The sequence below is a fragment of the Terrapene carolina genome, unplaced genomic scaffold, assembly GCF_002925995.2.
Source record: "Terrapene carolina triunguis isolate 2854851 unplaced genomic scaffold, T_m_triunguis-2.0 Scaffold752, whole genome shotgun sequence".
NCBI lineage: Eukaryota > Metazoa > Chordata > Testudines > Emydidae > Terrapene > Terrapene triunguis.
Genome location: NW_020665103.1, coordinates 134,817 through 148,225, shown reverse-complemented (window position 1 = coordinate 148,225; position 13,409 = coordinate 134,817).

Genomic DNA, 13,409 nt, shown 5'->3' with positions numbered 1-13,409 from the left:
CTGCTCCTACCCCCTTTCTGCCAGGGTGGGAGTCGGACTGAGTGCGGCTGAAGAGACGAGCCTGGGAAAGGCCCCCGCAGCTAGCACTCCCGCTGAACCCCACTAGATGGCGCTCAGAGCAGGGAAGCTGGGCTGGCAGCAGAGTGGGGGGGGGGGGGGCAGGAAGCCTGTTGAGGCCTGTCCCTTCCTTTCCCGCAGCTTCCACGTGTTTGGAGCCAGGGACAATGGAGGGGAGGCAGCAGGATGGGGGGGAGCCCGAGGAGGCAGCGGCAGACAGTCCCATTTTTGCTTCCCAGCGTAATGTGTACAATGCAAATGGGATTGGGATTGTGTATTGCCGACGCCATTCAAAAATCTTAAATTGGGGATGGTATCCCCCAAAATCATGAAATTGGCTTGACAATTGTGACTTTGTATGTTTTGGGGTTCTTTGTATTTCCCTTCCGATTTCTGAGCCATTTGGGTCACTTTTTCAATCTGCAACCATAACTCTTAAAACCTTTTTTTTTAAAGAAAGAGCTGAGGTTTGTTTATGTGATCACATGACTCCAGTAGCTGGGTGTTAGAATCAAAGATGCCAAATATCCCAATTCTGTATACAGGCTCCATCGCCTGATATGAATCCCTGTCCCATATGTTGATCCATCCTCAGCTGGGGTAGCCAATGGTGCTATTCTCTCTGTCATCCACTGAAGATCTGGTCCAATGTGTCAAATACCCCATAGGGCAGGCGAGTGCTCTGAGGATGTGTGAACTGTAGCAAGAAGCCAGGTAGAGGCATGGGCTGGAGAGCGTTCCAGGCAGTGAAGTAGTGAGAGAGCAGATCTAGGGATAACTCTGGTTCCCTTATTGTAATAGAGCCCCGTGTTGAGTGCTAGAAGGAAGCAGCCCTTTCTAGGATGTTTTCCCCCACTATTGTCACACAACAGATGAAAGTGCTGTTGTTGTGGGAAGCAGTGCATCAAAGGGGGGCCGAGATTTCTGATCTGTTAGTGCTGATTTTTCTTTTCTTTTCAAATGTGTCACGGTTTGTACACCAGGGCGCAAGGTGCAGGACAGAATCAGGCTCTGTATGTGGAAAGATGCCTTCTCTTGGCATGAAAATTGCTGACTTCTTGGCCCCATTGCCACTGAGAAAATGTAATAAACCCCAATTTGGCGGCCCTTTTTAAAATTGCTTCATTGATCTGGGGAAGGCGGGAGCCGGGCGGACACCCTTCTTTGGGAATGCGGCGAGAGAGGGAAGAAGCCACAGGGCTGGGAGGCCGGGAGCCCCAGGGGTGGTGGAGAGGAAACCACACAGTGGGGGACACCAGTGTGGGGGAGTCGGCAGCTCCGGGGAATGTGAGAGCCGATCATGGGGCAGCAAAGGGAGAGGATGCCTAGACACCCCCTCTCAGACTAGCACCTCCCCCACCTGGTCTCTCTAATATCAGCTGAAGCAGGTATATTTATTGACTGGCCCTGAGTGTGGCTGATGACTGAGTTGGTGTAGACAGCAAGGGGCCGCGTGTCCCTGCATTGCATGATGCCCACAGGCTGGGACAGCAACTGGGTTTCCACTGGCAGTGACCGCGCCAGGCAAAGGGCAGCTCAGAGACACAATAAGCTGAGGTTACTTGCTGAGCTGTGCTGCTTTGGATGACACAAACTTCCTTTTAGATGAGATCGGAATTCCTCTAGACCAGTGGTTCCCAAACTTTAATGACCCGCGAACCGCTTTGACTAAATTGTGAAATGTCGTGAACCGTCGCCTAAAAATGAATATTTCCAGGCATTTAAGTTTAAATTTCCTCAGTTTTAGTGCACTGATCCAATGAGACCAATCTATTTCCTTTTCTTGAAAATATGCATTAGTCAGCTTGAAGATATCTTCTCCAGTTGTACGTTCTTCCAGTGCTCGGCAAAACAAGTCTTCTTCAACCAGACCTTCATTCACATAACGTACATCATTAGCAAAATAGCTAGATTAGCTACATCAGTTGATTCATCCAACTGTATAGCATAATATGGACTATTTTCCACTCTATGTACAATTGTGGTCTCTGCATTATTTGACATGTCATTAATTCTTCGTGACAACGTATTATTGGAGAAAGGTACCATGTCAATCCTTTTTGCAGCCTTTTCTCCGAGCATGCAATGAACTACGTCTTTTATACATGGACCAATCAAGCTCTCTGCTATGGTAGGGGCTTCTGATGCTTTTGCTACTTGGTAGTTCACGCGGTATGATGCATTAAGTGCATTTTCATTATCAGTACTTGCTTTGGATAGAAAACTGGTAATGTCACTTTTCCTCTCAGCTAATTTTCACTTGAAAAAATCAACAGGCTTGTCGAATTGTGCAGGATGCCTAGTTTCTAAATGGCGCCGAAGTAGAGAAGGTTTGAGGTTGCTGTTTGCTAGAACATCACCACAAATCACACACAGTGGTTTTGGATGTTCTTGATCACCAATGCATGTAAAGCCATATTTTATATAAGCATTGTCATATCTTCTTTTCTTTGTAAGTGACTTTCCAGGACCATCGTGATCATTAGACTTAGATTTTCCACAGTGTGGACTTGAGGAAACACTAGCTGATTCTTGCGTCTTTACACTTGCTTTTTTCAGCCACTTATCCATTGAACTTGTGTACAAAAGTTCTAATAAAAACAACCCAGAGAGACTGCTAACAACCAACAAACTAGAAAATGAGAAGAATCACTCAAATCTCACTGAAGCAAAACAGTACTCCAGAGAGAATGACAATTACTGAGGCACCTTAACACTGCTACACGGGCTACAACGTGCTTCCGGCTAGTTTGGCTTGTAAACAGTTTTACTTCCGCCACGAGGTCCGTCCGTACAAGGGTGCCCTGCGAGGAACAAATTAGCTTGGACCACCTCCCACATACAGCGTGGCCCCTGCTCATTCTGCCCTCGATGCCAACTTCCCCTGTCTGACAAGGACGGGGGTCCGAGCTGCCACCTGCACGCCTGGGGTCTCAGCTGCCACCCTGCCCACCACAGGGCTCAGGCTACTGGCCCCGCGCCGAGGTCTGGGCTGCCAGCTCCGCATTCTGTGGGGCTCCTGCTCCTGAACCCCGTTGACCGCCCTGGTCAACTGAGTTCCACTGAGCTCAGGCTGTCCTGCTGACCGCTGGGGCTCACTTGGGCTGCCGGCCCCAACTGCCCGGCCCCGCTTTCCCTGGGACTCGGGCTGTCTGCCCTGCAACCGGGTCCCACCTGCTGCCTCCAATGCCCGGGATCCTCTGGCCGCCATTAGTGAAATTTTTCTGGCGAACCCCCTGTAACGTTCTGCAAACCCCCATTCAGTATCGAAGGTGGATAATGAACTAATTTTGCAGATTTTTACAGGGAGCTCTTCCAGAGCTTCATTTATTAATTGAAGAGGGTGCTGAAGCAGCTAACGATGGTGCCCTGTGCAAAGTGTGAGCTCACACGTACTGGACGTGCGAGGTCACGCCTTGAACGCCACGGGCAGAGGAGGTGCCAGGGCTAAGCGCTGAGCTCCTCCCAAGGGTGGGATAAAGCCCCAAGGGGTTTGTTTGAAAATGCAACAAGCGGGCGACGGAGGATCAGAGGCGGAAGTTTTGCAACATCCCAGACAGGATGCAGGGGTGGAGAAACACGAGGGTCTGTGAGGCCCCCAGTGCCCAAAGCTAAGGGGCGGCAGGAAAGCAAGTCGTCCTTTCAAACCGAGCCAGCCAGCGAGCTCCTGGAACCTTTCCTTCTGAACTGGGCTGCCGTTGGCAGGGAACTGTTGGCTGCAGACAAACACCCCAGCGCTGCGCCATCGGTAAAGAAGGGGAAAGCTGCAGCAGCCATGGGGGAGCAGGAGCTTTGCCCCCACTTGCACTGCGGGTGGTGGCCCAGGGATGCAGGTGAGAAGTGATTTAATGTGGGTGTGGATGCTAGTGTGGCTGTTTGGGGTTGGAGATCAGGTGGGTGTGTGAGAAGCTAGGGAGCGGATTGTGATAAGAACACAATCCACTCCCACTGTATTCTTCTGCTCATGTGGAGTTGTCATGTTCCTCCCCACCCCCACCCCATTTCACTCCCCTCCTCCCCTGTGTCCCTGTAATAGTCTGGGTATGGGAACCTCATTTCCCTCCCCTCCAAGGGATGCAGGCAGCAAAAAGGGTTAAACTTTCCCCAAATTGAAACCCTGGGAAAAGGGGCCATGGGAAGCCATCCTGCCTGGTTCTCTAGCCCAGAGGTTCTCAAACTGGAGCTGGGGTGCCGAATGTATTGGGGGAGGGGGCATGAGAAGCTTTAGGTGGAAAAAAACCCCTTACTGTGGACGTTACCCACAGCAGGGAATAACTAGCAGAGCTGAGTCCTCCAGACATGTCAGGTCCTCTGGTGGCACTAAGCGTTTGGCTCTAGAGGGCGCTGTGCATGGAGGGTTTGCTGTTCCGTTTGCAGAGCCTTATACACGGTCCTGGACATTAATCCCTTTGCTGCGATGCAGCCGCGCGCCCGTTTAACTGTAGGCATGGACCCCAGTCGCAGGTTTGCTTTTGCTCTTATTACAGTGAATCGCTGGCTCTGTTTGAATCAATGCCTTGCTGGGTTGAATATTTAGTGAGAGTTGTATGTTGAATTTTTTATTGGTATATGTACTTGTGTGGCGGGAGGAGGGGGGAAGAGGCATAAACTACTACAGACACAAACAAGGGGGTGCGATCAAATAAGTTTGAGAACCATTGCTCTCGATGGGGTCCTGGGCGGGGGTCCCCACTAACTCCATACAGTCCTTGCTGCTGTCTGACACTTGCTACAAGTCGGGGAATGGTACCATCAGGATGAACCGAGCTACTGAGGCAGAGCTGGGCGTGTGAATGAAGTCACCACCCTCCTTTCAGGGGTATCGACAGAATTGGGAGAGCAGGGGACAGCGGGTTAGGATTGAAGGCCACCGGCAGAGCTGTGGGGCAGGGAGAGTCCAAGGCTGGGATAGTGGTGGGTGGGGGGAGGGTTGTATGGGTCAGGAGTTCTGGGGGTCCTATCAGGGGGTGGGGAGCAGTTGGATAGATGTGGGAGTCCCGGGGTCTGTCTGGGGGCGGGGGTGTGGATAAGGGTCAGGACAGGTAGGGGGTAAGGTCCTAGGGGGGCAGTCAGGGGACAAGGAGCAGGGAGGCTTAGACAGGGGGTGGGGTCCCAGGAGGGAGTAGTTAGGGGACAAGGAGCAGGGGGAGTTGGGGATTCTGAGGGGGGAAGTCAGAGGGTGGGAAGTAGGAGGGAGTGGATGGGGGCGGGGCTAGGGCGGGGCTCCCTGGGTGCACACCCTAATGAAATGGGCTGCGCACGCCTATGGTTCTTAGTCCTACTGATTCTTTAGAGGCTATTTCTTCTTTCTCACCAGGCTCAGCTCAGAGACCGGCTCCCTGTTGGTCCCAGCAGAAGAACCTGGTGAGTGAGCTCCCTTCTGCATCATCCCTGGGGGTTGGGGGTTGTAGCAGGAGCAGCTGCTGTAGCTAAACTAACAAACCAGCTGCCATTAGAACCTCCTGCTTCCAGATGCCCGGAGCTGTGTAGCTTTCCAAGAGCAGGGAGGGGGCCGTGCCGGATCGGGGTGCTTCGTTCCAGAGACTGGTTGAGTTTGATACTGAGCTTGTTGCTGGGATCGTGTCTAATTGACGGAGAGGGAGTCTCCGGTCTGTAGGAGATGGATCGGTCATTCTGCTCTCTCTCTATGAGTAGGTGAGAGACATGATCTGCGCTGGTCTCATGGCCAATAGAGAAGAGAGTCTCTGTGAGTGGCGCTGCTGGCTGAGAGGGAAGAATGTAGAGCCTGTCTCTTGGTGGGTTGTGACACCACCAGATGTGTGTTGAGTGGGGAGGATTTGAACCAGCTTTATCCCCAGTGTCATTGTCAGGTTGAAGGGGGAACATAAAGCAGTCACACTTCTTGTAGTTCTGTCTATTAATGGTTAATAAATGATGAATAAATGCTATAAGCATGTTACAGAGAGGAGTAACACATGCTACAGAGCTGACTAACGTTGTCTCACTATTGCCTCTTGGGCCCCCACTCACCCATTGTCTCATACTTACATTAGAAACATGGATCATCTTTGCTCTGTGTTTGTCCAGCACCTAGCACAAGGGGGTCCACATAGGCGCCAACTCCAGGGGTGCTCAGCACCCAGCTGCCACAGCTGTTTGGTGGGTGCCACCGATCAGCTGTTCAGCGGCTCTTGGCTGAGGGCAGAGGCAATGAGCAGTGGGCAGGTGGGGTCTTGGGGCAGGTGGTGGAGCGGGGCAGGAAGTAGAGATGTAAAATGTTAACATTAACCATTAACACCCAGCCCCAGTGGCCAGATCCCAGCCCCACAAGCTGGACCCCAGCCCCAATGTGCGTCCGGACCCAAATCCCACTGTTTGGCCCCTGGACTTCGACCCCCGCTGTGCCTGGCCGGCCAGAGCGACCCCAGCCCCTCTCCCTTTAATTTTATCATTTAAACGGGAAGAGGTGGAGTGGGGGTGGGGCCTCAGGGGAAAAGAGTCTTGGGGTGGAGCGAGGGTGGAGCACCCACCGGGAAAAACAAAGTCAACATACGGGCTACGGATGACTATACGCCCAGCAGCTGATCACACATATTGTCTCACTGTTCCCTTGTACTCCCCCGTCCGTCTGCCTGCACCCGCCCATTGTCTCTTGTCTCAAAGCATGGATCATCCTTGTTCTGTGTTTGTCCAGCAAGGGGGTTCTGGTCCATGACTACGACTCCTAGTTGCTTTTGCAATTTACATAATAATAAAGATGCCGTGGGGCTTATCTACATGAGAGAGTTGAATTGAAATCAGATTAAAAATTACTGCATCTGAGGGCTTGTCTACACTTACCAGAGGGTCCGGTGGCAGGCAATCGGTTTTCTGGGATCGACTTATCGCATCTAGTGAAGACGCGATAAAATCGATCCCTGATCGCTCTGCCGTCGACTCCGGAAATCCACCGCGGCAAGAGGCGGCAGCGGAGTCGACGGCAGCGCGGCAGCGGTCGACTTTCCCCCGTCCTCACAGCCAGGTAAGTCGACCTAAAATACGCAACTTCAGCTACGGTATTCACGTAGCTGAAGTTGCGTATCTTAGGTCGGACCCCCGCTGTAGTGTAGACCTAGCCTTAGCTAAATTGAAACGTGTTTGCTCTTATTAGAGCTTGAGAGTGGCTTATTTCACTTTAGCTCAGATCAGTTAGGAACAGGTTTAAGCTAAACCGGAATGAACTGGCCATAAATTCAAAATAAGAGTGTCTATGTGGGGTGGGATTGGGGGTGTGCGTTAACCAAACCAGGTTAGAAACCAGTTTAACTTAGATGCAACTTTGGGTTGGTCTACACTAGAGAGTTAGGTCGATGGTGCACCTATGTTGCTCAGAGGTGTGAAAAATTCACACCCCAGAGATACATAGTTAAGACAACCTTACTTCCGGTGTAGACAGTCCGCTGCGCCGCTGTAGTTTTTCTAGTGTAGACGTACCCTTTCTCATGTAGACCAGGGCTTAGTTAATGTCTAACCTGAATCTTCCTTGCCACAGTTTAAACCAATTACTTCTTGAGGCCCCACTGGAATTGGTTAGCGGTCCCAATTAAAATGCATCCAAAGAAGTGGGTTGTAGCCCACGAAAGCTTATGCTCAAATAAATTTGTTAGTCTCTAAGGTGCCACAAGTGCTCCTGTTCTTTTTGCTGATACAGACTAACACAGCTGCTACTCTGAAATCAATTAAAATGGTCTTCCAAAGTCTAAGCAAGGTTAAAAAATGTCCCCCTTCATTGCTTACATGCTCTTAGTTGATTCTCGAGCAATAGGAAACATGTTGCAGGTGTGCCAGCCAGCTGCAAAGGGAAGGGACTGTTATATATTTAGTGCTAAATGGGGGGGGGGACTTTTTTTTGTGGCTGAACAGAAATAACCATATCGAACCCAGACGACACCAGCTGTGAGCCTGAGGTGACGAGACGGAGACGGGGATGGGATGGGGGTTGGAGCGAACAGTGCGTCAGCACAGGGGAGAGACGTGGCATTTTTACAGTGTCGCTGACCCTGGCAATGTTTTTTTTTTCTCCACGAGTGACGGGATTTCAGAGGATGCTGGAGCTGGTCTGGTCTGGCAAAGCTCAGAGCCTTCTTACAGGAGGGGAGTGGGGAGCAGAGACAGTCCCCCCAGCTGAGGGCAGCTCTGCTCCCCCCCCCTTCCCCTTCTGTGAGAAAGACAGACACAGTTTCCTCTGTGTCTCCCCCCTTTCCTTCTGCAACACCCAGCCTGGGGCCAGGGGTGGGACTCTGCTGTAGCCCCCCAGCAGCTGGGTGTGTGTGTGAAGAACTCCAGGCGGTGTAGGAGAAGCAGAGGTTAGGATGGGTGGGGCAGGGCATATGTGAGGGGCAGCACTAATCTAGGGGCTGTGAGGGCAGCGCATATGTGGGGGCAGGGCAGATCTTGGAGGGCAAGGCAGATGAGGGGGCAGCACTGATTTGGGGGCAGGGCAAATGTTGGGGGCTAGGGAACTGGACTGATCTGGGGGCTGGGAGGGGAGGGTTGATTTGTAGGTTAGTGGGTAGAATTAATAGCTGGGCAGATACGATTACATATCAACAAAGTAAGAATCTGAAAGAATCAAAGGAGGCTGGATTTTTCTGGGCAGGGCATTTATGTTGAAAAGAGCTATAGAAGAGTGAGGTATTGATTATGGCATCTCGTTAAGGGTTGGCATTGACGTTCTAGTTTCCTCCCAAACTAGTCACTACCATATGAATGTGTCCAAGTGACAAGGAAGTCACACAGTTTCTTGAACCCATGATCCACACCACCTGAGGGTGATAGAATTTTTCTGCTTGTCATGTGGAAATTGTTCTTATTCCTAACCCGTCTTGGAGCTGGGCCACATGATTTGCTGCCACATGATTTGTTGAAAATCAATCAGAGTACGCATTACTGTCTGCACACAGAGGCAATTGCAAAGGGATTATAAAGCCAGTTTGGGTTAAATTCCTTTAACTTGTGCCATACTGTGAAGGAAACCAAGCGGGTGTGTTAACCCTCATCTTCCGATGTTATTTGTGTCCTAATAGAATTCCCGAATGTGATCAGAGCTCCTCCGCGGTGCTTGTACAGTGCCTGGCACACTGAACGAGACAGTTTCTGCCATAAAGAGTTTGCAGTCTGAATAGACTTGGAAGGAGTAGATTTATGTTGGTAAATGTCGATTTCACTGTACACGCAGAAACTGGGGAAAAATTCCATTGATGATTGAAATGTGCAGATAGGCAAAGTAAGAAAAATGTTGTGTGAGAACTTTAGAGTTTGATTTAACGTATCTACTTGGTATATTTTGTTTGCAGCGTTGTTTGTAGTCATTTTGGACCGAGGATATTAGAGAGACAAGGTGGGGGAGGTGATAGCTTTTATTGGGCCAACTTCTGTTGGTGAGAGAGACAAGCTTTCAAGAAGAAGAGCTCTGTGTAAGCTCGAAAGCTTGTCTCTTTCACCAACAGAAGTTGGTCCAATAAAAGCTATCACCTCCCCCACTTTGTCTCTGTATTTTGACATGTGATGTTGACAATTTGTGTTTTAGCAATTCCCAGCAGCCTGGCCCAACCGCGCTCACTCCCCGGGGTTTACACAGACTTTGGGGGAACTGGAGCAGCAGAGCTAATTTGCAAGTGTTTCCCCGCCCCCCTTAACTCAGCCCCTGATTGATGGAGAGCTAGCTCCACCCCCACCATGGTTTCCCTTTGTGTTGACAAGGGAGGGCTGAGACTGGCTCCCCAGGCACAAGAGCGTCTCCTCGTCCAGCTGCGGTGTGAGAGCCAGGTCCCAGGTGAGAGGGCTGGGGCTGGGGGAGGGAGCCCAGGTTGGGGGGTGTCACTGGGCCATAACCTGGGCTGCTCAGGCTTGGGGGAGGCAGCTGGGGCCAGGACCTCACTGTGGCTGTAGCAGGGGCTCCTGCAGACAAGCAGAGCTCCCTGGGACACAGTGGGGACTCCTTCCTTCTGCTGCACCTGGCAGTGGGGTGGGCAGGGGTGGGGCTGGTGTGTGTGTTTTGGGGTGTGTGATTTCGCTGAGATGCTGCTAGGGACCCCAGTAGTGATCCAGACTGGAGAGCGGGTGGGCGCATTGGTTCTGGAACTACGGGGCCTGCCCCTGGCTTGAAGCGGTTCCCATCATATGCAGGGTTTACAGTTGGGTTCAATGGCTCTGAGCACCGCACTCTACACATTGTTCCAGCCCCCCTGGGCGGGTAGGGTGGGGAGATCACGGGGCGCTCTCAGCACTGAGGCCGGGTCCCTATGCAGCGGGGTGAGCTGCAGGGGTGCCAGGAAAGGCTAGTGTGGGGGATGGGAGAGCATCGAGTTGGGAAGGGGTTCCACCTACGAGGGCCCAGGAGGTAGTGGGGACCCACTGAATCCTAGTGTGGATGCTCCGGGGAATCCCCGGGTGAATCGGGTGTTTGGTGGGGTGTGAGCAGGGCCGGCTCTAGGTTTTTTGCCGCCCCAAACAAAAAAAATTTTGGCTGCCCCCCACCCCAGCCCTGGGCTCTCTTTCTCCCCCCCCCACCACCCGCACCTCCTGCCGCCCCAGCCCTGGGCTCCCCCCCACAAACGTGACCTCCTCGTTCACCACAGTAATCCCTGTTTACACTTGCAGTGGGGATTAAACCGATCCTCCTATTTTTATTTCACTTTAGTATAAATCTCGTCCCCCGCAACCCCATCTTTAGTGCTCCAAATGCACATGGAAGGCATAGGGACTAACCCTCAAACCTTGTACCCCAAAAGAGATGGGGATCTAGTAAAGAGGGTTCAGGCAGAGGAGCAGGTGTGGGGGCGCTTGGGGGCTCTACACTGGCAGAGAAATGGGGTGTGATGTACTCGCAGAGGAGGGTGGAGGAGGAGAGGGGGTATCAGGAGGGTTGCGGGAGAAGAGGTGCAGGGGGAGGTGTGGGAGGGCTGGGGGAGGGTACAAGGGGAGAAGTGTGGGTGAAGGGAGAGTACAAGGGGAAGGGGTGCGACGAAGGAGCGATGGGGGGAGGTACAAGTGGAGGGGCTGCAAGTGGGATGGGGGTACAAGGGCTGAGAGGGGCAGGCGCTGACAGCTGCTTCCCCAGCCCCGTGCAGGCAGAGCCGAGAGGACAGACACTGACCCCCCCAGGTGCCCAAGCCGCGGGGGTCCCCAGGGCAGGCAGCGCGGGGCTGAGGCGGGAGAGGTGCGCGGTGGGCTGGGTCCGGGGGCAGCAGGGGGCGGCGGCAGCTCCCTGGCAGCTCGGGCTGCCCAGCCACTCGCCCTGTCAGCGCGCGAGCCGGGATCCGCGCCCCCTGTCCAGCCCGGCGGCGCCCTGCACAGCCCCCTCGGGCGGGGAAACGCCGCGCCGCCCTGGGGAGACTCAGAGCAGCAGCGGCAGCAGGACCCCTCCCCCCTCCCTGCATCCCGGGCCCACTTCCCTCCCTCCCCAGCTCCTCACACCCAGGCTGGGCTGCAGCCCAGCCTGTGCGACTCCGGCTGCCATGAGCGCCATCTAGTGACTGCAGCCAGAACTGCAGCGTCAGTTCCAGCGCAGCCTGAAAGCCTCAGCTGACAGGGAACATCTTGGTTCAGGGCCGGCTCCGGCTTTTTGTGCCCCAAGCAAAAAACAAAAAAACAAAAAAAGGGGGGCGGGGCTGGAGTGCCGCCCCATGGAAAGTGCTGCCCCAAGCACATGCTTGGAGCGCTGGTGCCTAGAGCCGGCCCTGGGTGTGAGTTGGTGAGACTGAGTGTCATGGCTTGGGGTCTGCATCTGCAGGGAAACCAGTGGTTTCAACAAAAAGTGACCCAGACAAGCTTTGGCCCCCAAATCTATTGTCGAAATAGACAACAAGGGAAACTTCTCCTCGTCCCGCAGGAAAAGTCTGCCCCTGGGCATAAAAATGCTGTAGAAACCCTCATCCAGCACATGGACACTGCCAGACACGCCCCCCTCCCCTCCCCTCCCCTCCCCGACCCTATCGTTGTAATAGAGAACACGGGTTGGGCTGCTCTGAGACCATCAGAAAGGGGGTGGGTGAGGGGGAAGGGCGCAGAATAAAAAAAAGTGATGAGGATTTTTTAATCCAAAACTAAAATTTACACTTGGAAATTTCCTGCTGGAAATTTTTGTAAAAATGACACTTTCCTCCTCTCCCCGCCCCGTTACTTTTGGACCATTTGGATCATTTTTTGGCTGGAAAACACAGTGATAAAAAATATGTCAAGCCGTTCTACTGGAGTGGGTGTTTGGGCCAGTGGGCTGTGCATCCAGGGAAGTCAGTGGTGCAGCTGTCATCTCTGGGTTGTGTTTTCCTGGGGGAGCGCTCCCCGTCCTAAGGGAAGGGCTGTCTCTGGGGGGTTGGGGGGGTTTGTGCATTTTGAAAGTAGCTTTTGAGAAAACCAGTAAGGAGCTAAGACAAGTCACTGCACATCTGGCCTCTTTCCAGTTTATTTCCTCTCTTTTGTTTTCTTCTATATGCCAGCACATTATCAAGGAACAATAGAGAGACGTGGCTGGGTTGTTACTGCCCACAGAAAGTTCTGGTTTTAGAATCTGGCCACATATTTCTTTTTTGGTCCTGGGAATTGCAGCTGTGTAGAAGAATTTGATAGCTAAGAGGAGGGAGGAGGGCGGGCATGAGTTGGGAAGACTCAGTAGCATTGTTGAAGGCAGTGTGTGTGTGGGGGGAGGATAGGCTGGGAATGCATGGTGGGGGGGGGGCGTGTGCAGGGGGCTCCTGTGTTGAAGAGAATAGGACTGTGCACAGGGCAAGGGTCCGAAGTGAGGAGCTTAGTCCCACTATGCGGAGGCATCAGCGCTTAAAGACTCCATTGCACACTGAGGCAGCACTGATGGGGAAACTGAGGCAGGAGCGCCAGGCGAGCCTGGTGCTTTGGGGCTGGTGTCCTTCTCTGCTGCACCCCTTTTTGAGCACCAGGTCTCCCCAAAACAATCCTCCTTGCCCCAAAGCTCCCCCCACAGCCTTGCTTCCCCCTCCCACCAGAAAGTGTGGGGGGAGAAATGGCTGTGTTTGAGAGCATAAGAGGAGGGAATATGAGGGGGCTAGGGTAGGCTTAGTGGGGAGAAGGGCTGTGCTTGGGGAAGGTGCTGGGATACTATACAAAGGGAAAACCTGCATCTGGGGAGCCTAGTCAGAGCTCTGCTGTGTTTCTGCCTCGGTTTCCCCTGCCAGTGCATCTGAGGCAGCTGTGTCTTGGGGAGCAGTTTCAACCGAGCATGTAGCCTCAGAACCTTTTAAAGAGTGGGGAAAGTCAGGTCTAGTAATCGACCAATGGGAACTTTCCATGTCCCAGGTCTATAGCAGTGATGACTCCGCAACCCACCTAGTGGCGATCCACAGAAACTGCCCTTTACATGTTCTGGCTGTTCCCTC